This window comes from Lampetra fluviatilis, chromosome 51, assembly GCF_964198595.1.
Source record: "Lampetra fluviatilis chromosome 51, kcLamFluv1.1, whole genome shotgun sequence".
NCBI classification, from domain to species: Eukaryota; Metazoa; Chordata; class Hyperoartia; order Petromyzontiformes; family Petromyzontidae; genus Lampetra; species Lampetra fluviatilis.
The window spans coordinates 5,094,656-5,122,204 of record NC_136325.1 but is presented as its reverse complement, the minus strand read 5'-3'; positions in this window follow the sequence as shown (position 1 = coordinate 5,122,204).

The following is a 27,549-nucleotide window of genomic DNA, read 5'->3' as shown; positions in this document are numbered from 1 at the left end:
AATCCAGGCCACTGCCTGTGATTAAACCGGGCCCGTTTAAACCCGTAGGCAATGAGCAACTTTGGTTTTGGCTTAAATTCCCTCTCCGAAAGTAAAGAAAAATATTATTGGTTCGATTGTTACTTGATATATATGTGATATAAATCACTTTGTGGCAGAGTGAGCGGGGAAGGTGGCTGCTCCGACTGTGCAAACCATAGTTCAATTGAAGGGATCTCAGAAGTGGCTCTGTGGTATCCACTTCAGCGAGATGTTACCTAACAAAGGGTTGCACAACTCTGTGAGATTTTCCTGGCTCCTAGATCTCGTGATACATCACTGACAGCACAATTGCTTGGAATACATTGACATCGACTACTGCAGAAACCCAAATTTCGTTGAAAAAAATGAATAAACAAACAAACTAAAGCATACTCTAAGGTTTTTTCGGTAAAGTCACGTAGGTAAAAAATAAAATTAAAAGTTAATAAAAGTAATAATGGAAATAAAATAAAATAATAAATCACGACGTTTCAGAGGCAACACAAGTCTCCGTCATCCGTCATGTATGAATCCTTGCAGTCACGAAAGATCCAAATCTAGAATCAAACAAAAGCACACATCACCGCCCTCCTGGATCCACATTTTTTTCAGAAGTAATTCCGAATACTGTAAAATCCCGGCCACTATTGTAAGACATTAATTTCCGATTTTTTTGTTTACGATTAAACAGAGCGATACTGCCGCAGTTGGTGTAAGGACGAGCAACACTAGACTTGCAATCCTGAGGTCACTGGTTCAATCTCTAGGCACAGCAGTTCTTAAATCCCTCCACCTATATCCAAGGAGCAGAATAAATGGGCTCACCACAGTTAGGTCGCGTGTGGTGGGGTAAAATGTGAGTTCTGGCACCTCTTCCCAAACGTCACGCCAGCCTGGAAGTGTAGGCCAAGCACCGTTTTAGAGCGGGGCCCTCTAGAACTCCCTCAAATGGAGCCCCTTCCGCCAGCAAAGCCGGGAGTGAGCAATTGCAGGGCTGAGATTTTTAAATCTTCACATTTTGTGGTCAATTTAACCTCAGAATAACAAAGGGTTGTATTTTATCAGCCTATATAAACTATTGTAATCATCTCTATCGCTATGTTATTCAAAATGTGCCGGACATCTTTTTGAAATGTTTAAACGAGAGTCAACATTTCATTGGGCCGTCCCTTCTCAGGTTAGGCAGAGGCTGATAACTAACGCATCTGTTTTGTTTGCCATGTAGTGCCTCTCTGCCTGTCTGTCTCGTGCGCCGTTGTGGACTCTTGTGTTAATGAACGCAGCGAGAGGGTCGATTGATTTGGACAATGAACGCCATTACATCCCTCGATTAATTAAGCAGGGAAACGAAATCATTTGGCTAAACACAGCCCAACGTTTACCCCAACGAAACTGCTTCTTTATTGCACGCAACCGTGCGTCCACTTGTCAAACGTTTTACTCGACCGAGCGATAGAGGACTGGTGTCACGCATATTTTGTTTTTGCAAGAGGCATTGAAGACAGAGAAAGTGCACAGGCAGAGCCGTCCCTAGGGTAGACGGCGAATCGGGGTGACTGCCCCGGGCCCCGCGCTTTGGGGGGGGGGGGGGGGGCTTGCGCTTCGACATCACGGTGTCAGATGTAATACTTCCAATTGAGTTTTAAGGTGTCGGGGGGCCCCACACGGTGGGGTTTGCCCCGGGCCCCGCACCCCTTCACCCCCATGGACGGACCATGCCTTCACATAAAGATGACAATTATATAATTAGTTTTGGTCGTTTACTATATAGTTTTGTACGTGTAGTGTCCAGCTCAGAGACACTCCGAGACGGCGTGGAGGCAATATGTTGATGGGGGGCTGCCGACGAGGAGAAGCCGGAAGCCATCATGCCGGGAGAAGACCTGCCTATAGACGAGACCAGGACGCAAGCCAGGGTCCGGTCATGGCTAGCTACCCCGTGCAGCTAGGGAGGATTAGCTCGGACGAGATACCTCCCTAGGGTAGCTGACAAAGGGGCAGTTATACCCTTTCGTGTGTATTAGGGAACGTTGTAATAAACGTGTTGCCTCCACTCCGTCTCCGAGTGTCTCTGAGCTGAACACTACAACTGGTGTCAGGAGTGGGGTTGTTACTGTTCTGTTTTTTATTTGTCAGCCGGGACGGCTGAGTGCTACGTGGGGGGGGGGGGGGGGGGGTGATGTAGTGGCATCGGTGGATGCCACTACAGGATACGTTAAGCCGGCCTGTGTGAGGCGAGACACGCGCCGCTCATGCCGCCAACAGCAGTGCAGGAGGAGCGCAGTACCGGGCCTAGCAAGGGCCGGCGGAGATCGTCTGAGGAGGATGGAGAGCACTGCGCTCTGCATGCAGTGCCAGCTTCTGAAAGGTAGGGGGCCCTGGGGCTGAGACGAGACCCCTCTAACCTGTTCGGGGGTCCGGTTTTTTATCCCCGGACCAGGGGCTCCGTCCGCCCCTTTCTACGCCTCCTTTCTTGGGCTAATCGGAGATTTTTGCATTGAACTAGGACCTATATCTGACAGCGAGGGTGCTTGCGATCTCTTCCGCTGAACAGCAATACCTTGCTGATCTCGTCAAGGAGCATAACACCACCACGTGAACTCCGATCATAGTCGCAGCAGCGGCTTTTGCCTCGCATTCAGACGCTCTTCTGCGGCCGTCTGGAACGCTCTTCCTTCTCATGGTAGGAAGCCACTGGAGCTATGCACTTTTCTCGATTGAAAACTCATTTCTTTCTAACTGCTTTTTGTGTTTTGTTTGTTGTCCTTCCCTCACACCTCCGATTAGCCCAGTTGGCTACGTACGGTGCGAAAGAAGGTCAACATACATCCATACAAATATCGGGCAGTTCACCCGCATTGACTGAAGCAAGCCTGCCTTTGCTGATGAGACGCTGAATGTCAAAACCGGTTGAGAGGTCACTCGCGTTGCTGCTGAAATTACGCATTCTCAGAAGGATGCGTGGCTGGTGCAATGTGTAACAAAAATGTGCTTCTTTTACATAGAAGGACAAAAATTAGCAGACAGTACATTATCCGCACGTATATAGTGACTTCAGAATGGGTATGTTTAGGCTTGGAGGAATCCGATGAGCAATGAAGCTCTTTTTTAACAGACGTCCGATTAGGTGCGGTCCAGCAAGTTCTTACATTTTCATAAAAAAGAGACGAGCCTCGACAATTAAAACGAATTGACCACCCAAAAAAAGAAAGCACCTTCGGGTGGCAACCGCCTCCGCCGAAGTGAACTCCCAAACTCCCCGCGCGTGCTCGCCGCTGCGGATATATATGTTTTCTTCTCGCGCGCACGCCGGTGCGAGCTTCCCCCTCTGGGGTGGTGGGAGGGGGAGGTAGCCTTTGATGTCCCGGACCAACAACAACAACAACGGTGTGGCGTCTCGGGAGGGATGACAAGGTCCCACTAGCACGCACTCTCGGCCGAGCCTTGCCTCGAATAGCCCGCCTCGTGACATCACGTGCGCGCCGCAGACGACGCGAGGTGCTCCGCCGATTTCCCTCCGCTGCACGTCAAGCATGAAGCACCGAGCGGGGCTTCTTCACAGGGTGCGCGCTGGTGGTGTGGTGGTGGGGCCTTTTTTTTAAAGGGTTGCCCGCTGCCGATGTGTGTGTGTGTGTAAGTGTGGCTTGCGACTGAACGACGACGGAACCTGAACCTAGCTGTGTTCCTGAGCTCTGTCCAGGATCCAGAATCAGAATGTTTGTTTAGACTGGAGGAGGAATCCGATGAGCTACGAAGCTTTTTTTTAATCCACGGGTGTCCGGTATGGGGCGGGTCAGTGAGTTACAACAACAAACACATAGAAACAACGATTGGAGTGGAAAATGTTGAAAATCGTAAGCAAATCACTAAACACAAATAAATAAGTAATGCATACATTAAGTCATCTTTATCAAGAAGGCAGCAACAACAGCACCGTCCCAGAACATGCCAAGATAACACCACACATCAGTCGCTCAATGCAGTGGCATATTAACATTGAACTATCGACACACAGATAATGGGCAAAGCTCCGAATAACGTTTGCAAATGCGACTGTATCTCGCACTAATCTGCCGCTTCACTTTATTTTTGAAGGAAGATTGACGATGCTAAGGGAGGAAAGCAAGGTTGCTGTTCCAAAACGATGATGCTGCAATGGCAAAAGCTGCGTCACCTATTCCAATTCTTGTTTCTCGGGATATTTAAATGACAATTCGATGTATGCCTTAGGTTTCTTGGGCTTCACAATGGGGACAATGATTTAGCTGAGCTTAGCAACAGATTTGCCAATTAGGATGTTATGGATGAGCAGGGCCCCAATGAAGATTTCTTCTCGCGTCAAGTGATGTGCGATTGTATTTTAAGAGGAGATCGCAACGGTGGATCCACAGCTCGCCGCGACTATTCCGACCTCTGCGCTCCACGCGCCGGGAGCTTCGTACGGCAGAGAAAGTGCAGCGAAACGTCGGACACCGCGCCGAACGACGACATGGTGCAACCCGAAAACACACCGGAGGGCTACACTGGAGCACACGCACACAGCGATGCTTGCTGTTTATTCGTTTCACCGTTTGTGCCTTCCATGGCTGCTTCTAAATAAAACTTAACAATAACTAATGCCGCTGCTGGCAGAAAAGCCACTGGCGCTATTTTAAATCAAGATTGGAAACTCATTTCTTTGAAGCCGCCTTTTGTGCGTTAAGTTTTGTTGTCCAGCCGCACCTCTGATTGTCGCGGTCGGCGTGACGTATGGTGCGAAAGAAGTTCAACATACATATATACACATGGAGCTCTTTGCAGCCTCCATATAATTGTCTTGTCTCCCACTTTTGCACGCCCGCCAGGCAGTATCCACGCTTTACCCCACCACATGGAACCCGCTTGCCAAACGTCTACTCACTTATTCTGCTGGGTGGACAGAGACAACGGGAGAGTTTAAACACACGCTCATTGTATGCAACTGTACATATGTTGAACTTCTTTCATACCGTACGTAGCCAACCGTGCTAATCGGAGGTGTGGGAAAAGTGTACGGGGGGGGGACAAGACAAGACAGTGTAGTTGTAACACCTGTGGCTCACAGCAGAAAGGGTACATGAGTTCGATTACCGAATGGGGGCGTCTTTCTGTATGAAGTGTGTGAGTTCTCCGAACTGCTCTGCACGTGTTTCTTCCGGTCTCCCTGGCGTCGTCCCACAATATAAAATAAAAACACACACAATGTAACAGTTTATGGGCCAAACTCATCCCAATTTCAAACATTACCGTTCAAATTACTGAACTGGGATCATGCACAGTAGCATCGCCATCCGACTGTGTAACGAAGTATAATAATAATAATAACAAAAATGATTACCCGCTGCACCATGAGATGGAACTGGTGACCTCTGGATATTAAGTCCGGTGTACTGATCATTAGACCATAACAAATATCAAAGTATTGGCAAGCAGAGAAAAAACGTTTAATAATACTCGACTCAAGGAGGAATGGGCCAAACATCGCAAGAAGGACCCTCCTGGAAAAGTCAAGAGAAAATGAATCATTAGTGCACAGCATGTTGGTAAAACTACGAGAGCATTATTCATCCATATAAACCTGATAACAAATACATGCAGGCAAATATACCTCTATAGCTGTGTAGAACGTTGGGGCAAGTGCTGTTAGCGAGTTCCATTCAAGGTATGTACTCTGCCCAAAACGCATGGTGTGGCCAGAACCACACCTGGCAACTTTGTCTCGAAAGTGCTAATGTTTACGAATTGCACCAGGTACTCATATATGGCTGAGTCGACCTAGGGGAGGCCCAGTAACGGTTCAGATATTTGCCATTCGTGTTCGCCCTCTGATGTGCTTTTTGAGTTGTATTTGAACACACATCCGGTGCCCTATACTGCCCAGTAATAATATCAGCTGCAGCTGGGAATCGAACTCAGGTCGCCGGGTTCGAAGTGATGTGAGCTAACCACGACACGCGCGTGGACCACACACACACACACATTCTACGAGCAACGTTGTCCGAAGCAAAATACTTCTCAACTGCAGATGCCTCGGATAATTTGGCAGCTAATTTAATAAATCATTATACCACAATAGTGAAAGTCAGCTTGACCCAGAAGAGGATCACATTGGCCCCTTCACGTGCCCACATATATTATGTATTATTGTTGTTCCACTTGTTTTCTCAGGCCAGCGTCGCTGATTCTCACCACTCTTTGTTTTCACGGTAGGTGACGACGATCATTGCTAAGCATATTCCGAATGCGATCATTAGCAGTGAGAAACTGAGCCTAATTGCCGTCCACAAAATCTCACCCACAGAGGGATTTGGTCGGACGATGGCAAAAAAAGTCAAAACCACGTTGGAAAGTGGCCGGGTGGCCCAGAGGTCAGAGCTCTGACTTGACACCACTGAGAACCTGGATTTGAATCCAGGCAGCTGCCTGTCGCAAAAAAGGGGCTTCTCAAGTCGAATTAATTGATGGTGGCAGCCCAGTCATCAATGTGTAATGCGGGCGTAAGCGACCTTCCGGATGTGACGTCACGGGGGGTGGAGTCATGTGACGTGGGGGGAAGGTTCGGGGCCTTAAGCGGGTAAACCGGAAGGGGAAGGCAGTCGGGGTGTGAGCGGAAAAGAGTGAGGCCACGCGGGCGAGTGTGGAGAGGGGGGGCGCCGACGACCATCGGGAGCCAACCCCGAAGATAAGAGGAAGCTGCGGAGTGGTGTGCAGCTGCAGAGGAGACAGCCAGGAGGGCTGCGTGTTAGAGGCAGCGGTGTGGCTGCCAGGAGGAGCTGCGGGAAGAGAGAGAGAGGGGGCTGCTTGTTAGAGGCAGCGGTGTGGCTGCCAGGAGGAGCTGCGGAGAGAGAGAGAGAGAGCAAGAAGCTGTCAGAGCTGCGGAGGGAGAAGAGCAGCAGCGAGTACAGCCAAGGGGGGCTGTGTGAGAGAAACAGCAGCGGAGCTGCTGTTGTGGATCGGGCCGACATTGGAGTCAGCACCGTGGAGAAGCTACAGAGTAAAGACAGCCGTGTGGGTGTACAGCACGAACCGAATAATAAAGGACACTGAGCCAGACATCGTGGTCCAGTCGTTTATTACACTGGTGTCGGAAGTGCAACGGCATGTCGAAACAAGTGAGGAAGAAAGTTAATCCGGCGCCTGCATCGGCTTCTTCGTCCGACGACGACGAACTCCCTCCAACCACGGATCCTGTTGGGGTGGTGGAGGAGAGCCCGGCTGAGGCGACCACGGGAACGGGAGTGGAGGATGTTGGCGCGGTGGCGGGTCCGTCGACATCATCAGACGCGGATCAACGATGGCAAGCGATGGCGGTACAACTGGAGGCACTTAAGGACGTCCTGGCGCATCTATGCCATCTCGTCGCGCCAGGGACGATGGATGATGCAAGTGGTGCTCCGCGGGCCGCCACGTTGCCTGTCCTGCCGCCGCCATTGCCCACGCGGCAAGAGGCCGCCATTTTGCGCGCTCCGTGGCGCCAAACCGCCATCTTGGCCACGCCGCGGGCCGACGCCATTTTGAATTTGCCATCACAACCACCACCATTGGAAGACGGCGGGAAGAGGAGTCGGAGTCGCCACCTTACAACGGTTAAAGAATTTTCCGTCGGTGGGGACTGGAGCGCGTTCGCCTGCCGCTTCTTGGCGGCGGTACGCACAGCAAGATGGACTGATGCGGAGGCTTTGGAGGTGTTGCCGACTCTCCTGGACGACGAATCTGTCCGATTCTTCCGTTCCATAACGACCGATAAGAAGGCAACTTTACGTGGTGTTTTTCAAGAAATGGCCGATGCTTATGAGCCACCAGATGATGCGCATCGGCGATTCGCTCAACGACAACGAGCACCAGAGGAGTCGCCCGTGGCGTTCAGGGGTGCGGTGCTGGAGCTGGCCATGGCAGCTTATCCTGAGACGCCACAGGACCTGCTCGAGCCTCTCATATTAGGGAAAATGTTGGAGCTGTCTCGGGATCTAGGGATCCCCATGCCTGTGTGTGGGCATGAGAAGCTAACTTCCCGGACGGCTGCTAAGTGTCTCGATGCGCAATTCAACCTCCGTCGCTGGAAACAAGTGACGGCGTGGACGGGGGGGCCCGTCAAAGAAGGGGATGCGCTGGGGTGGAACCCTGCGCAGGCCGTCTATGTTCCGGATGACCGGGGCCCTCAACAACTGACGGCCGCCTCCGCTCCATGGACGGGACGCGGCGGGCCGAGACCGCGCGCGGTGCTACCAGAACGGGGCCGTCAGGAGGCGAGGCCTGCGCTTCGGCGCAACGAGGCCGAATGTTTCCGCTGCGGGCGTAGGGGCCACTACGCCAGAGACTGCTGGGCCCGCTTCCCGGCTCCGCCGCAGCAGGAGGCCTCGGCACCGGTCAAGTCGGCTAAAGATCCTCCGAAACAGGCATGTCGGCACGCACCAGACACTCGGCAAGGCTTTCCACCTCACCCACCACCTGTGTTGCGCGATCCTATTGTTGTTGTTAAAGAAAGGCCATCGACGGGGCCTTGTCATTCAGTTACGCAGTGGCGCAAATTGGCACGGAGAGTTGTCGCGGCCGCTACGGGTTCGTCCACTGTACCGGGGTCCATACAAGGTGTGGACGTGCGCATTTTGGTCGACTCGGGGGCGTCTGCGACTATTATATCGGATGTCATTTTCCATCTGTTGGGCATTCCGTCGGGGGCTGTGCGTCCGGTTTATGGGTCGTGCGTCGCTGCGAACGGGGGTAGCATGGGTATCGTGGGTCAGGTGGATGCTAAGATATCTATTGGGGATGTGTCGGCCTCGGGTGTTGTGTTGATATCGAGATCTTTGGCGGTTCCTTGTTTGTTAGGCACCGATTTTTTGGCTAAGATGCCCATTTTGATCAAAATCAATGAGAATTGTATTGAACTGCCGGGGGGCCGTCAAATCTCGTTTCTGCCGTCGCCCTGGGGGCGACCTGCTTCGGCCGTACAAGTGCAGGCGCTGTCCGTCGCATCTGTGGACATCCCACCTGGTACACAGATGCTTATACCCTTGCGGTATCGGAAGCCCCTGCCTGATCGGCTAGGAGCAGTAGGGGTCTTGTTGTCACCGTCCGCCACGATAACAACCGGGTTGGCGTTAGTGGGGGCACAGACCATCGTCCGGCCGGATCAATTACCGTTTTTACAGGTGCTTAATGCGGGGGGAGAAAACGTCCGTGTCCCGGCCGGTACGGTTGTGGCACATGCCACTACGGCGTTTGCGACCCATGATTGTCCACATAGCCGGGGAGTTGTTGCTGGGGTTTCCGAGCCAAGGAGTTCGGATGATCGTTGGGTTGCTCATTTATGTGATGAAAATTCTTCCCTGTCCATGGAGCAACGTGGTGCGCTGCGTAAATTGTTGTTGACATATTCCGATGTGTTCAGCTCCGATGATTTGGATTTGGGCCGCACTTCCTTGCTTTACCATCACATTGAGACGGGCGATGCTGCCCCTATTCGATTAAATTCGCATCGGATGAGTCCTGCGGAGCGAGAACACGTACGGGGGGCAGTGGAAGACATGTTGGCTGCGGACATTATATCGCCATCTAACAGCCCATGGGGCGCTCCAGTCGTCTTGGTTAAGAAGAAGGATGGCAAATTGCGATTTTGTGTTGATTTCCGCAAATTGAATAAGATATCGGTGGCAGATGCGTACCCCCTGCCGCGTATGGATGACTCCCTCGACGCATTGTCGGGGGCTAAGTTCTTTTCCACACTGGACCTCTCTTCGGGATTTTGGCAGCTTCCCCTTGACGAGTCCTCACGGGAGAAAACCGCATTCCGTACGCCGCAGGGGTTATTTCAATTCAACTGTCTCCCGATGGGATTGAATGCGGCCCCTGCTACATTTCAAAGATTGATGGAGCTCGTTTTGACGGGGTTGCAGTGGGAGACATGTCTTATATATTTGGACGATATCATTGTCTTCAGCCGCACATTCGATGAACATTTGACGCGGCTGGAGACAGTGTTCACGAGGATGCGTTCTGCCAAATTGAAATTCAAACCAAAGAAATGTCACCTACTGCAACGGTCCGTCCGCTATTTGGGGCACATTGTGAGCGCTGAGGGAGTGTCCACGGATCCGGAAAAGACGGCGTGCGTCCGGGATTGGCCGACTCCGGCCACCGTGGGGGATGTTCGGCGGTTTTTGGGATTTGCCTCGTATTACCGAAGATTCGTGCCGGGTTTTGCGACGATTGCGAGGCCTTTGCATCTCCTTACGGGTAAAGGACGGAAGTTTGTTTGGGGACAGCCGGAGGAGGCGGCCTTTCGGAGTCTGCGTGATCTATTGGCCACGGCCCCAACATTGGATTATCCCGATTTCGATCACCCATTCATTCTTGATACGGACGCGAGTGACACAGGTATTGGGGCGGTGTTATCACAGTCTAAAGGGGGTGTAGAGCGTGTCGTGGCGTATGGTAGCCGAGTCTTGTCTCCTGCGGAAACCCGCTACTGTGTCACTCGCAGAGAACTATTGGCGGTTGTTTTTTTCCTACGGCAATTTCGACCATACCTCTACGGTCGTTCTTTTATTGTGCGTATGGATCATGCGGCCTTGCAATATGCCCTTAAAATTGACCAGCCATCCGGACAGTTGGCACGTTGGTTGGACACGCTACAGGAATTTTCCTTCCAAATTCAACATCGGAAGGGAGTGCGCCATGCGAACGCTGACGCACTTTCCAGATTACCGCGGCGCGCCCCTTGTAAATGTGAGTCGGGGACGCATAGGTGTTCGCCGATTCCAAACCCCCCTCAGCCGCTCACGTTGGCCGTCGAGAAGTCGGACACTCCGATGGAACCGGGACCGGCTGACGGGGTTTTGAATCTGCCGCGGTCTGTCTGGATCCGGGAACAGATGATGGATGAGTCATTGGTGTCCTTGCGGAAGCGGTCTGCTAAGGACAATGGGAGTCCGAGTACGGCTGTGGGGCCGCAAACCGCTCTCCGAGATGGTCTGCTTATGTGGCGGGAGGGGTTCCAGGAACGTTGGCGCCTGGTGGTACCAACGTCCTTGCGGTTCGAGTTGATTAGAACCCTCCATTGTGACACTCTCTTACATTTAGGGGTGCAGAAGACCTTGTTGACGTTGCAACGTCATTATTTTTGGCACGGCATGGCGACAGATGTCGTAGGGCACGTGCGCGCGTGCCCTGCGTGTGCACAACGTAAGCCGCCGAAACATCCTTACGTGCCGCCTCTCCAGTCGATTCAGGTGTCTCGAGTCAATGAATTGGTGGCACTGGACATATTGGGACCTTTTCCACCATCGGCGAGGGGTAATAAATATTTGCTGGTAGGGGTTGAGTACCTCTCCCGTTGGCCGATGGCCTGGCCGTTGCCCGATCAGTCGGCCGCGGCCATTACCGACGCCTTTTTGTTTGGGTATATTATGGATAAGGGGGCGCCTGAGAGACTCCTCACTGACCAGGGCAGGAATTTCTCTTCTAAATTATTGGCGGAAGTGTGCGCGGGCCTTGGGACTAAGAAAGTACGGACATCCCCATACCATCCGCAGACGGATGGTATGGTTGAACGGCTGAACAGGACATTGTCTGCCATGCTTTGCCATACCGTGAGTGAACAACAATCAGATTGGGATCTGCACATCCCCGGGGTGCTTTCGGCGTACAGGATGACGCCTCATGCGGCTACAGGATATTCGCCGTTTTACCTTATGTATGGTCGGGAAAACGTGCCGCCGGTGGATGTGCAATTGGGAACTGGGGTGAAGGGACCTCGTAAACCACTTCCTGAATACATTCAGGACACGGTTCGCCGAGTCACGGAGGCGCGGGAGAATGCCCGCGTGGCTACGGCCAAAGCCCAGGCCCGGAACGAGCGATATGCGCGACGGTCTGAGGGGGAGTGCCCTTGGAAGGTTGGGGACCTAGCCTGGCTTCATTGTCCACAGGTACGTCCGGGGACCTCGCCGAAATTGCACAAACCCTGGCATGGTCCCGTACGCCTCATTGCGGTTCCCAACCCACAGTCAGCACGCGTCCAGATTGGGTCTCGTCGCTGGGTTGTGCATACGTCGCGCTTGAAACCATATGTTGCTCCCTTACATGATGCGTCATCCCCCAATGTTGCCTTGCCGGGGTCTGTTGCTGCTGACTCTCCCCTGCCTGCGTCCATTGATCTTGCTAGAGCGCCTGTCGTACCTGTTCCAGACAGGCCGGCCGTGACATTGCGGGGGACGAGGGGCCCTGCTCGGAGGACGCCTGCCAGGTCTGCGGGACCTTCGAGCCCTGCAGCCCTTCCGACCCAGCTGCGGGCACGGTCACAGGACAAGCCCAAGACTAACTCTTTAGAGACACGGGACGGCGGTGGACTTCCAGCTGCGACAGGGGGATTACCCCCTGTCGTTCCTCGACTTTCATCGCGTTCCCGTTCTGCGAGTGGGCCGCCGACCGTCCGGGACGGGCCGGCGACCCGCACACGTTCCAAATCGCTTACGTTTCGTTGATTGTTGTTGTCTTGTTATTTTCTTCTTACAGTTGTATTTATTGCATGCTTTTTGTACGTTCGTTGATGTTAATTGCGTTGCTGTTGTTGTTCTTGCTGTTACATTGTATGCTTAGTGTCCTTTAGGGGGGGAAGCTCGGTTCGCCGCATTACGATTTGCTATTGGTCAGCCGAGGTCGGCTGGGATTTTTCTACGGGGGAGGGTGGTGTAATGCGGGCGTAAGCGACCTTCCGGATGTGACGTCACGGGGGGTGGAGTCATGTGACGTGGGGGGAAGGTTCGGGGCCTTAAGCGGGTAAACCGGAAGGGGAAGGCAGTCGGGGTGTGAGCGGAAAAGAGTGAGGCCACGCGGGCGAGTGTGGAGAGGGGGGGCGCCGACGACCATCGGGAGCCAACCCCGAAGATAAGAGGAAGCTGCGGAGTGGTGTGCAGCTGCAGAGGAGACAGCCAGGAGGGCTGCGTGTTAGAGGCAGCGGTGTGGCTGCCAGGAGGAGCTGCGGGAAGAGAGAGAGAGGGGGCTGCTTGTTAGAGGCAGCGGTGTGGCTGCCAGGAGGAGCTGCGGAGAGAGAGAGAGAGAGCAAGAAGCTGTCAGAGCTGCGGAGGGAGAAGAGCAGCAGCGAGTACAGCCAAGGGGGGCTGTGTGAGAGAAACAGCAGCGGAGCTGCTGTTGTGGATCGGGCCGACATTGGAGTCAGCACCGTGGAGAAGCTACAGAGTAAAGACAGCCGTGTGGGTGTACAGCACGAACCGAATAATAAAGGACACTGAGCCAGACATCGTGGTCCAGTCGTTTATTACAAATGAATGCGCAATAAAATCAACCGCGTTAAAGGATGGTCCTCCACTGAATTTGTTTGGGCAAAAATGTCCAGCTGCTAAAAATTAAATGTCGCTTTGACTGTCACGTGACGAGCATTGGTTTGGGAAAGGTGTTGGCCCGCCCACTTTGTTGAACCGAGAGGTCATTTGAAGGTGATCTCCGAGCTAGCCCCTGTTTCTGTGGGGCCCCCGTTTTTGTAAGACGGCGGAACGGGTCGCCATTGCTCTGCGACAAATCTGGATGGATTTATTTATTTAAAATTTTCGCTTCGTGGCAGGACAACAACAGCGCGGTCGGAATACATCTGGGGGGGGAGAAATATAAAAATGTGTGGTTTTAAATCGCGTTTCGGATTAGACGTTGAGGGAAGAGCAAAACGTGCTTGAGAGATAATGGCCACAAGAAATTAGTGCATGGAATGTGTCATTAAACTTTTAATTGCTCTTCCGTGGATTCGTAGTACAAATAATTATCATAAAATTCCTACGAAAACGGAAGTAAATTCACCCTGGAAAAAAATAGCATATTTTTGAATAAGTTAATAATACAAGGAAGGAAAGCAGAGGGTGGGCGGGGGGGGGGGGGGAATTGATGTGCGAGATGTCTTGTGTGATGTATTATTTACGTGCCGTCAGTAAGACAACTCATCTGTGACTGACCGCGCCGTCGGTGCGATGCGTGTAGGGAAAAGGGGTAGGGGAGAAAACAAGGAAGATGAATCGTGCACATGTGTGGATTCTGTACAGCCTTTCCAACATGCGTTTTTTTCCCCTTAATGCGGCATTATTTTTTTATGAATGCGTATCACCTATCACTATTTTACTAAACAATTTTTATTTCTTTTAGCAGGTAATGATCACTGAGCTATACAGCTATTTTTGAGAAGCGACCTGGCCACAAATGATAGCTCATCTTAGTGGCTTGCAGTGTGGAAATGGAAAGCAGCCAAAAACGCGTGTTTTTAAATGTGGAAGGAAAAACCGGGGGACTCGGAGAAAAAGTCTACGTAACCACGGGGAAAACACACAAACTCCAAATATACAGGCGCCAGGCTCGGGATCGAACGCACGACTACCTGTATACCAGGCGAGGTAGTTAACATCTCGCAACCGCGGGGCCCATACGGGTCAGAACCACACATCATGGATCAAAACCACGGACATTAACAACGAATATAGAATATTTTTAGGTTTTTTCGGTAAAGTCACGTAGGTAAAACATCAAAATTAATGAAAATAAAATAAAACAAAAATCACGACGTTTCGGAGGCAACACAAGTCTCCGTCATCAGGTGGGACCGTCACAGCCGAATTAGCTGCATCAAGTGAGGCAATGATTCAATAAGTAATCCCTTATGAGCAAGTTGAAGGGGGGAGGAGAGGGGGGGGGAGCTCATCAGAATGTGGTAGCCAATGAAAAAACAATGGACTACGGCTTGGACGAGGTTGCTGTAGTCGTAGTCCATTGTTTTTTCATTGGCTACCACATTCTGATGAGCTCCCCCCCCCCTCTCCTCCCCCCTTCAACTTGCGTATAAGGGATTACTTCTTGAATCATTGCCTCACTTGATGCAGCTAATTCGGCTGTGACGGTCCCACCTGATGACGGAGACTTGTGTTGCCTCCGAAACGTCGTGATTTTTGTTTTATTTTATTTTCATTAATTTTGATGTTTTACCTACGTGACTTTACCGAAAAAACCTAAGAATATGATTCCTTGCAGTCACGAAAGCTTCAAATCTAGAACGAATATAGAATGTCTGCAAGGATGGAAAGTGTGCAAAAAACTCAACATTTTATTTGAAAAAATAGCATCGGTGCATGGTTGGAATTACATTGATAGATCTCCACACCTCCGATTAGCACGCTTGGCTATGCACGGTGCAAAAGAAGTTCAACACACATACAAACTGAGCCAGAAAGAGGATCACTTACTTGGATTCGAGAACATACACCGGTTCAAGATGTTATTCGCACTGGGGAGAAACAAGTAAGTGGGGTTTGACAGGAAACATTGCTGGCAGCGATGATGGACGATGGGTCATCAATTCGCGATGGAGCAGCAGCATACGGATTGGAACGCGTTCACGAAAACGTCAAATACGGAGATGAAGGGGTAAAATGAGTTCCGATATACATACATACAGTAGCCTAGCTATGAATCTACAAGATGAGAGCTAGATGTAAGTGGCTTCCAGGAGCAGTCGTCGATGTGCTTTTAGCCTCCGAAAAACGATGTCATCGTCATTATCAGCCATGATTAATCCACTGCTGGATGTAGACATCAAAGCTATTTCATTCTGTCACGGTTCCAATATTAAAGAATCCAGCCAGGGCACCTGCTAATGAGCTGGATTCATCGCTCTATCTCCTTGGCAAACTTCCTCACGGCAATCTTTCATTACTTGGCCTCCCTCCACTGTCACTATTCTTGGAATGCCGCGAGATGTTAACTACCTCGCCTGGTATACTGGGTGCCGTGGGTTCGATCCCGACACTGACGCATGCATATTTTGAGTTTGCATGCTTTCCCTGTAGTAGCGTGGATTTTTCTCAGGGTCCTCCGGTTTTCCCCCTCCACATTTAGAATGAACGTGCATTTAGAGTATGTGGCTGCTATATAATCGTCACGTGATCATGATGATTAGCCACTTCGTTGATTGAACATTTGTGGCCAGGTCGCTTCTGAAAGCGAGCTACATAGCTGAGTGGGCATTACCTCGTAAAGTTTAGTTTGTTCTTCTTGATCATCGGCCATGAATACTTTTATTATCCTGCCCAAGTCCCACTTGTATTACTTCCCCCTTTGCGTTGCGTCCTTCACCTGCGTATGTTTTTTTAAATACATGAATTCAGGTGTTCCTCTTTCTGTCTCAATGTAATTCCGTGCACAATGTTCCCCATTTTCATTGGGCACTTTTTCCAGTTCGTGACACATTGTAAATTTTTTCGCGAGTGACCATTGTTTTCTAAAGTGCCTGTGGGACAGCTGAACCTTTGGTAACGGAAAGCACTCTTGCCCACGCGCCTCAAGAAGTGAGTGCTTCATCAGCTTGTTCAGAAGGGATCAGAATATGTATTTATACCGGAGGAATCATATGAGCTATACATCTCTTTTTGCACAAATATCCTTCTAAATGCAGTGTTGTTATTGCTGTTGCTGCTAAGGCTTGTGACAAGCTGCGGACCATTTATACGAGGCGATGAATTATGAATTGAACCCAATCCAGGTCCCTACTCTTTCACGACAGCAGTTCGTTGCGTGGACTGAATCATCCTTTAACATGACCCAATCAAGATCGTCATGATTATCCTGAGCCAGTTAGGAAGCGCATAGTTTGCATTCTACGAGCGCCAGCGTATGCTTTGCTGTTGTTGTTAAATGTCACATCACCATTCAGTCTACTGTAATGTACTGCATTCACAGAGGCAGTCTGATGAGTATACCTCGGGGAAAAGGCCGTGTAAAGTGCAGTCCCCGTATTTACTTGTTCACGTCACCGCTGACAGCATCTCTCAATGAGCGTATGAGCAGCCTTTAATTCTCTGGGGCGCACTTGAAAGGCGCTCTACGCGGGTGCATCACTTATCGCAAGCCAGACAATCGGTACCCGCTTCCTTGCGCGGCGGCCCAGCCTTGCTGAACTAATCTGTGAGCCAAGGACCCCCCCTTGGGGGGGCTGGTTTTCTTGATACGCGCCGCTTGCTTACACGCTCGCAGCTGGGCCGATCCCCAGAACCGATTATCGGGGCCTTGTATTTGTGTGAGCAATATGCGTCCATTGAACAGCGGGGAGGGGGGCGGTGGCTTTTCGGTGGGTGCCTGCCAATTTTGTACGAGGGCTTTGCCGATCGGCACCCCAAGCGGCCCCTAGCGGTGGCGAAATTGGCCGTCGAATGCATTTGGAAATCCTCGATGGGACAAAAATGCCCTCTGCACTCGAAAATCCTCGAGGTTTTCCAAATTCAATTTTGTCAACCTTCTCCAGGCTCAGGATCAGGCCATCTCGGGAATCAAACTTTCGTCTGAGATTGGGAGAAGTTTGTCGTCGTTGATTTTTTTGGTGCAAATGCTTATCGTTGGTTTACAGGAAATGTTAATATGTATTTCAGAAAGCGCCTTTGCCTATATAAATATCTCAAAACGCTATATACGTAGACAAAAAATACACTTTCAAGTATAGATACAATCCTATCATAATACAGTAAAATCCGATGATGATAATAATAATGATGACAAGTACACTCGCAATAAAGTAGAATGAAACACAAACTGCGACGTTTCGACTGTAACACGAAACGTCGTGAGATTTTTGTTGTTTAATATTTTAATTATTTTATTATTTCCCTTCTACGTGACTTTACCGAAAGAACGAATAATACGCATAGGTTATTTTAGGCAATGACACGTGAACAAGTCACCCGGATAGTGCTTTGATGGGTGACCACTATGCCTCACAAGTGTGATGATGCGCGGAGGCCCTGGATAAAACGGTAAGAGGGACTGAGAGGCAGGCCTCGAAAAAAGTGGTTTGAGGCAGTGATCCAGGATGTGAAGGACCGTAGAGTGGACGTTGAAATGATGGCCATGGACATTCTGTGAAAATAGCTTTATAGCTCATCGGATTGTTCCAGTATAAACATAGATGATGATTCTGATTCTGAAGAGGAGCAGGAAAACAGACTCCACATAAGTGGGGAATAATCCAGGAGTAAGAAGAAAATATAAATTACATATTTAAATTAAATTAGCATCACGGGAAAAAACCACACTGTACCGATGAGACAGGAAGAAAAAAACAATTAACAATAAAAATGTGATTGTAAAATGAGAAAAATTGTACTTTCTCGAATCAAATCGCAACCCTGCACCAGGACAAATTCATCAAATATCTGCAGAGGTGAAGATATATAAGTCTAGAAAAAGATAAAGGTTGCAGCCCTGCAATACCTTTCTCATACCACTGCTGGTGAAAGCTACTACACTAGAGGAAGGTCCAGAAAGCCTTTGCAAGAGATATTCTGAGCCACCACTTCGACTCTACCCAGACGTCTTGGAAGATGTGGCAGTGCCCACACTTTGCCTCAACGCACAGGACCGGCGGATCGACTAGCCACGGCGTACATATGCATAGTTCCGTGTGGACAGAGCCGAAGTGGCAGGATTTAAGAAATTTGGCACGTTGTTTTTACCGCCGAGCCCGGAGATCGATCGGGCGCCCTTTGGATTGCAAGTCTTGTATGCTTTCCATGACACCACAGCAGCGCCCTGATATCAACGTGGATACGAGGAGTGATTTTCATGGATAGGAGCAGATAATAGAATCCGTCTAAGAGTATTGTCTCTGCCCGCCATATCAACGAAGATAAAAAAGGATTTCCATCGTAATGAGCATGTTTAAAAAAAAAAATTTCAAGTGAGAGAATTCCACACTTGCAAGATGTGGCCTAGAAATGGAAGATTACGCGCGTTCAAAACCCAACCGCGAGCACACGGCATCCTCCCGAGACGTTAGTCTACCGAGCTGGAATTTCAAGTGGTAATGTAATCTGATGGAGGAAGGAGTGATGCAGTGGTTATTGTGCCGCACCCTGAACTCGGTCGACTTGAGTTCGAATCCCGACCACGGCTAACATCAAGAATACCTGAACTGCGACTGCGCCCTCTGACTTCAGCAACCTACATTGACCAGCGTGGCGAAGTATGATCAAACATCCAGCAGTGGATTGACAAAAAGGGTGAACACCATTTGTGTTTTGATTCATCATAATCTGATTTGTTTCCGGATATTTTCCCGACACGGTCATTTATCTGCTATGAAGAGGGACCACTTCCCAACATGTCGCCTGTTATGTATTTTCCTTAAAAAGCCCCACACGCACACACATGCGCTGTTGTTATTGATGGACGCGAGGTGTTTGTTGTTGTTAATTGAGCATGTGCACCGCTGCCAATGCGGCATCACACATCAACTAATTATCAATTCGACACGCTCAAGACGCTGGCCGTGTACATTATTTGTCTGCTATAAATTTCCAAGTGATAAGCCACTTCGTCGGGCGATCATTTGTGATCTGCTCAAGTTTCCTATATTTTGCACTTTCTGACCCGTCCCTACTGGACATCTCGCGAAAAAGAGCTTCATGACTCCTCGGATTCATCCCAAAAAAAGGTTCTGATTCTGATATGCGCTATTGCCACATTTCAGTTCAGATGTCTTCACAGATACCCACTACGAAGGCGACACATTGTGCACCGTACAATGTCGACCTCGCGCGTTTCCAACCTCGTGATGTTTGTCTGCGTGTCCCAAGTATGTGCACGACTGCTCATAAGCTCCCCCTTCGCGGTGAGTGCACTGCACTACGAACCTGGTGACACCGGTTCGATTTCCACGCACGGTCAACACCAGCGACGATTATCTGAACCGGTCCTCGGCCTCCCCAAGGTCGACTCAGCCTCAAATGAGTACCTGTGGTGTGGTGTGTAAAAACATCGCCACTGGGGAGACAAAGGCGGTCGGGCGTGGAGCTGGCCACCGTACCCCTTCGCGTACCGTGCCGGCCTTCATAGGTGCTACTCGCTAACAGCACTTGCCCTAACAGTCTGATAAGTCTATACGGGTGATCTTTGTCTTCGTTACTGCTGGTCATACGCCCTTACCTCTTTCATGTGCACCCTGTCATAAGGAGATACGACAACAAGAACCGCTCAACACGGCTTCTAAAGTTCATCATGAACCAACAATACGATGTTGTCTGCTGCTATGAACAGCTAATGTAAATCCGTCATATCAAAACCCATGATCTGCACGCCGAGGCTGGACATTAAGACAGTTTCCGCAGGGTGGCGTTGACAAGAGACAATACTTTCAAGTGACACCTTTGCATAGGTTCCCCAAGCACACACACGTCAACTGTCCGTTTCTGCGAACTGTATCAATGCGTAAGAGGTGTGTTCCCGATTTTTGCCACGGTGGCGAGATGTTAACTACCTCGCCTAGTATGAATGAGGTCGTGGGTTTGATCCTAACCCTGTAAATTTGGAATTTGCATGTTCTCCCCGTGGTTGCGTGCATTTTTCTCCGTTCCTCTGCCTTTTCCCTCCACATTTAGAAACTGCATGCCTTGAGAGTATTTGGCTGCTGGAATGTTGTGCGCGATAAGCCACTTCGTCGAACTACATCTCACTCAGTGGGCCTTACCTGGTAACATTAAGAAAATAGTTTAGTAGTTACTCGCATTCAAATGAGCAGCCGGCACGCTTACTGAAGAAGGCACAAATGGGAAAGCAGGGGCCACGTTTGCTCGACTGCTTCTCACGATCAATGAGCAAATAATTTCCGTTTGGCACATTTGCTTCAGTGAGCCAGAGAGAAAGAGACACACACACAGTATGTGTGTATGTTGAACTTATTTGGCATCGTACATAGCCAATCTTGCTCATAGGAGGTGCAGGGGGAAGGACAACAAACCTAAACACATAAAAGGAGTTCGAAAGAAATGAGTTTTCAATCTAGATTTAAAAGTGCATAGCTTGCAGTAATGTCAGAAATAAGCGCGTTCCAGACGGCCGCAGAAGCGCATCTGAAAGCGTGCACGATGTGGTGATCTTTTTTTTCGATGGTTAGCTAAACGCTGCTGTGACGATGACCGGATATCGCGTGATGGTGTATGCTTGTTGACGAGATCAGCAAGATATTGTGGTTCATTTGTGGCAAACACTTTGTGTGTAATGAGCGCGACCTCATAATGTATTAGTTCGGCAACCGGACGCCAATGCAGGAGACAGAGACACAGACAGAGCAAATTCAGAAACACAGACCCAGACACAGAGAGACAGAAGACAAAGTGACGAAGAAAAAACACGCAGCTATTTGGTGGCAAAATGTAGCCCAGGGACCCTATTCAAATTGGCATGAGGTTGGCACTAAACACATGCACGCGCTCACCAAAATTGGCAAGGCTAACCCACAACGCTCATGCATCATGCACGAGTGGCTGCAAGCTGTGTGAGCAATGGTGCAGGCAAACAATGACTGGTTGCAGGCGATGTCCACGATGACTCACGATAAAAAAAAATAAGAATAACAAATACGTCATCAATATTTATACGATTGTCCGAAATGTTGCCGTGAAACAGCCCGCGGGCACGGCTTTCGTGAGCCTCGTCAATCAGATCAAGTACAGGTTTTTTCGCCGCACGCGTGATGGACTGCGAAAAGAAACTCAAGATATATTCTCATGATAGTAAGTGGTAGGGAGCGGCAAGTTAAAGAGCGCGCGCAAAGTGAGCGGGTCGAAGGCGGCGTGTGGCTTCAGGGGCGTGTGGGTTCGTCGGCTTGTGAATTCATCCTCGGTCGTGAGAGTGAATGTTATTCTTTTTCTAACCACAGCCGCTGAGCACAGGAACAAAGACCCAAAATGTCATACGGCCAGCAATAAACAGGACCGTTTGGCGAACCATCGAACGAAGATGGGCACTGCATAGCGCGCTTTCAGATGCGCTTCTGGGGCCGTCTGGAACGCTCTTCCTTCCGATAGCCACTGGAGCTATGCACTTTTAAATCTAGATTGAAAACTCATTTCTTTAGAACTACTTTTTGTGTTTAGTTTGATGTCCGTCCACCGCACTTCAAATTATCATGGCTAGTTACGTACGTTGCAATAGAAGCGCAATATACTGTACATACATACCGTGAACTTCACTCAATGCTTCTTCCACCCGTGTTGAGGAATTGGTCTAACCAAACTCTTTAATCTCGTCCGCGCTGGTGGCGAGACGTCATCTCCCTCGCCTGGTATAAAAACGAAGCCCTAATTGTATCCACGCTCAGACCTGTTTTTTCCGGGTTCGGCACGACGTCCGACGTTTCGCTGCGCTACAGAGAATCGGACACCGTGACGAGCGCCACGCAGGTACAGCACGAGGAGACAACGGGGAGCCGCGCGGTAACATCGCGAAAAATCCCACGCATTAAGCTCTCTCATACACGCCGATGTGGTAGTGCTGTTGGCGGACCCTAAATCCATGCCCATCTGTGCATATAACCCCCGATATATGTGCATTAACATGGATAAGGGGATAGGATTGCCATCGCTTCTTGGTCACTTTTCTTTACGTGTTAAAAAAAAGGTGGAGAGGAGGAAAAGAAAAAATCGATTTGCGGATCGTAGAATTGTTTGCCATTTGATCTGTCACGCATATTACGAGTTGCAGGTAGTTCATCGGTCCATGGATGAGACGAGTTATACTTTACTCACTCCTCGCTTCATTAATTTACCCCATTCATGCAGATTTACTGCAAGGCAATGGGACTGTAACAAGGTAAAAGTCAAAGGTGCCGCCCTGAAATGCCTTGCTCGTGAAACTTTTTGCGGAAGAGCCCCTACAAGAGGGAGCTGTAGAAACCCTCTCTTGGAAGTTATTTGGCCTACTCTTCTACGATAAGCACACGCGACTTGCCCGTCAAATAACCGAGGCCGCACCCATTTGTGCACAACTGCTGCGGCGAGGCGAGGAGATGATACCGACGACATCTGGAATCCAAGTCGAGCGTGCTAACCAATTACCCCCATTGCAACATTCCAATGGAAAAAAAAAGTTTAAATGTTATCAATGTAAACATTTCCTTACGTTGAAATAAAAAAGCAGTATAATGAAAAAAAGCAACATCAAATAAAAATGTGCCGATTGTAAAAAAGAAAAATAAATCTCAATTTAAGTTAACATCAGACGTGAGTAAGAAGCGGCAATTTTTTTTTGCGAAAATATTGCTTAAAAAAGCAACCACTTTTAAAAGATAACATTTTTGAACGGCAAGTTAAAATGTTATCAATGTAAACAATTTCTTACGTTCAAATAAAAAAAGCAGTACAGTATAATGAAAAAGAAGTACATGAAATAAAAATGTGCTGATTCTAAGAAAAAAAATGGATCTCAATTTAAGTTCACATCAGACGTGAGTAAAAAGCGCCGCGTTTTTTGAGAGAAAACATTGCTTAAAAAAAGCAACCACTTTTTAAAGGTAACATTTTTGAACGGCAATGAAAGGTCACAAGACCAAAGCAACGTGTGCGTCGTATGCCTGTATCTCATTGTGCGCCTCAACATCCCAACCGCCTGGGGGAGAGAAAAAAAAGGTACTGCTCATTAATTCTGCCGAGAAGAATCCCACACACGGACAGCTTCTGAATGTAGCCTCTGCTATCAACATTAAGCACTGAGAGCGGAATCCTCTGTAACACGGCCCCAGCAGCTCCTGCAGATCGAATTCCGCTGTCAGAAATTCAAACCCGAATTTATAAGGCTCGCGCTGCGAACCCCTATGAGTTTACCCACAATTCCTCAGTAGAAGAGCTGGAGGGGGGGGCGTTGAACGGCGGTTGGGCAGTTGGGGGCATCCACTGGGAACAACATCGTAACAAATAGGGCATCTAGTTTTTGCGTGTGCTATGAAGAGGGGCTGTTGCATAAAACATTACATGTTATATATATTTTTGAATTTAAGGCCACAAATGTTTTTTTGAGTTAGATTGCGTAATATAAATGGGCCCTTAAACCACCACCACAGCCAATGAGCAAGGTTTGTAGATACAGATATTTGATGCAAAAATGGAAAATTAAAAACTCCAGTCGGGGGGGGGGGGCGACTTTGGTCATCCAGAACAGACCGTACAACATCTTACGACGCAATGCTGCCTGATCCACAAATATGAAGCAGACATCGCGCGGCAAAATACACACCTTGATGCAGCTAATCTGGCTGTGACGGTCCCACCTGATGACGGAGACTTGTGTTGCCTCCGAAACGTCGTGATTTTTGTTTTATTTTATTTTATTTTCATTAATTTTGATGTTTTACCTACGTGACTTTACCGAAAAAACCTAAGAATATGATTCCTTGCAGTCACGAAAGCTTCAAATCTAGAAAAAAATACACTCCGCTGCTCCTGACGCAGTTATCTGGCTTGAGCAGTTGTTGCTCTGCAACTACATCAGCCATACGAAAGAAGAAGATTGTTTAACATCTGTGATTTTCCACGTGACAATTGCTAAAGCTATTATTATTGCTGCTGCTGCTTCTGGGCCGCAATGGACTAGCATCACCACTATGGCGGGAGAAGAGATGAACAGTAGGTGATGAGGGCAGAATGGAGATAGGATATGAATGATGTTAAAATAGGAGGTACAGGGACTCCTCTACTTACGAACGAGTTTGGTTCCAGAGGTCTGTTCGTAAGTCGATTTGTTCATAAGTCAAACTTTACTCCTGTTTATTCCAAAAAATGTTATACGGCATGTACACTAAACACTGGTAATGGCTTTAAAAGTTGTATAATCTCATGTACATGTGGATGCCACTGGTTCTTCATATTCTGCAGATGTAGATGCCACCACAACCATCTATTGTACGGCGGTTGAACTTAAGACTCTCGGTCCGAATAGGCAACTGGACATACGAACAGGTTTGATCGTATCTTTGAAAGTTCGCAAGTCGAAAGTTGGTCAGTAGAGGAGTCCCTGTACACTATTTTAAGCCAGCAATTTAGACACACTGGCTGAGTAGTTTGACATCAGCCTCCTTCCTCCCTGTGGGTGGACCAAGCCACCTGTTGTTTTAAAATGAACATCTCATCGGATGCTCATCAGTGGGCACCTCAAACAGGTGGCGATGCGACGTCCCTTGACGGCAGTCGCTATTAACACGCCACGTTGCATTGGCTCTGTTTTACCGATCGCCTGGGACGAAAGGGAGCTGATGTAGGTACGTATGTTGAACTTCTTTCGCGCTGTGCGTAACCAAACACATTTGTCAGCTAGTTCGCGGCCCTGCTTGTCAACTCATTTGCAGGCAAGTACGATGAAGAGAGTATTTATGTTGATCTTCTTACGCACCGTACGTAACCAACCGTACCAATCAGAGGTTTGGGGGAAGAAGAGGGCGCGCGACAATGGCGTTCACACTCCGGTCAACATCGCGCAAACTCCGGTCATCCTCGCGGCAGTGGCTTTTGGCTGCTAGCCATCAAACAAAGACGTTCAGCCCATCGCGCGCACTTTCAGATGCGTCTCTGTGGCCGTCTGAAACGTTCTTCCGTTCAATTTTAGGACGCCACTGGAGCTATGCACTTTTAAATAATTTAGATTGAAAACTCATTTCTTTAGAACGACTCTATTTGTGTTTAGTTTGTTGCCCTTCCCGTGCACAGTTGGTTATGTACGGTGCAAAATAAGTTCAACATAGATACATTCTTCACCTCATCATCACCACATCATCATAACCACCTTATCATCAAGCAACTGGAGCTATGCACTTTTAAATATAGATTAAAAACTCATTCCGTTCGAGCTGCTTTTTTCTCTGCAGTTTGTTGTTCTTCCCCCTGCACCTCCAATTAGCACGGCTGGCCGCATACGGCGTGAAATAACTTCAACATACGTGCATGTACACACATAACAGCTGCATGGTAATCGGGCGGCCCCTGCGCTTGGCGTCTGGCTTTCAATCTTCCACCGGTGGCCGTTTTGCGAGACGGCGAACAGGGAGCAGCCGCAGACGCGATTGGCCTTGCGGAGCAACCGTTCACGCTTGCAGGCTCATTAATTCGCAGGTGTCGGTATTTACAGCAATGTCACGGTGTTGGAACGTGCACATTCACACCGGAGTCGTTAATGAGTTTGCCAACGAGGAGGATTTTAGGTGCTGGAATTGCTTTTTTCCCCGACAAACGGGCTCGCCCAATTTGAGATGAGACCGAGGCATGGACAGGATGTCAGAGTGGATCATTTGGTCGGGTTTGTATTTATTTTCAAGAATGCTTGCTAAATTGCTGTAATGTTTAATGTACTTTGCGCTGAACAAGCATTATGTATACGAGAATTCGCCATAACGAGCAATTTGAATGGACACCCATTTGTTTTGCAATACGAGCAAACTGTTCACTTACCGTGTGGAGACTGTTTGATTAATATGCGTCACGTGGCGGCAGGGGGCGCACGATGTCCCGCAGCTGTTTGTGTACCAGCTGTGCTGTGCTTGGTCGTGTGGGAGAAAGGGGGGGGGGGACTCATGGTAGTACTCTAACAGCTTGGGGAGGGAGTGGTCGGTATGGTACGGGGAGCGGTAGTGTAGCGGTTCGATTCCCGCTCATGGGCAACACCAGTGAAGATTATCTGAGCTGGTTTTGGGTATCCCCTAGGTCGACTCAGCCTCATCCACCTTTTAACTTCATATTTTAAAACAAATCTTGTCTACATAAGGCAGATTCTATCCTGATGTGTTGGCAAATGCGGTCTGTTAGACATTAGTTAATTAACTTGTTTCACAATACTCTTGTCTTGAAATTATTTATCTTCATCTCCACGTCACAACCTTTTTTTAAGTTCTACTATTTCCTGGAAAAAATGTACCTCACAATCGTCAATAACACTGCCTTAAAATTGTATACATATAATAGGCAGCATTTTGGAAAATGGCCCTTAATCCATCATGGACAAAAACAAATCATATATTTGGCAGATTATGTATTTTTATTACCAGTTTATTTATAAATATGTTGAAGTTATGTTGTTGTTTTTAATTATGTTGTGTGTATAACACTGCCAACATAACAACATCATCCAATAACACGTCTTTAAAATAATTTTCCCATAGTTCAGCCCACTGAACGTTATAATGACAATGCCATTCACATTTACGCTTTCATCTATTCTATCCATTTTGGGGGAGGGGGTGGGGGAAACACCTACTAATGTCATCTTGTTGATGTTTCTGCAAAAAATAACCCAACTACAATCAGAGCGCTTAAATTGTTTTGCCATTTCGGTCGGCACACACACACACACGTGTACGTGCGCACTCAACGCATCGGGGTATAATGAACACGTGGCAGCGTTTCAATCCGCAAGCTTTCGTTTGCCTTCGCCCAGCCCCATGGATGCCCTTCTTAGTCCGCGGGGGCAACACGTGCTCCCCCTCAGAAGGATTCAACACCAAGCGCCCTTTTCTGCAGACTTCGGCCCGTGTGACCCCCCACGGGAGCCGGTGCTCATTTCGAAAAACCGTATTTTAATTGCCACCGAGAGCAAATAACACAGCGAGTAAATCATCGACAACCTTTAGATTACGGTGGCATGAGCCAATTGTCGGCACATGCCCGCGCAGCGAGGGTGCAAAAATTAAATCCAACGGCGAGATTAAAA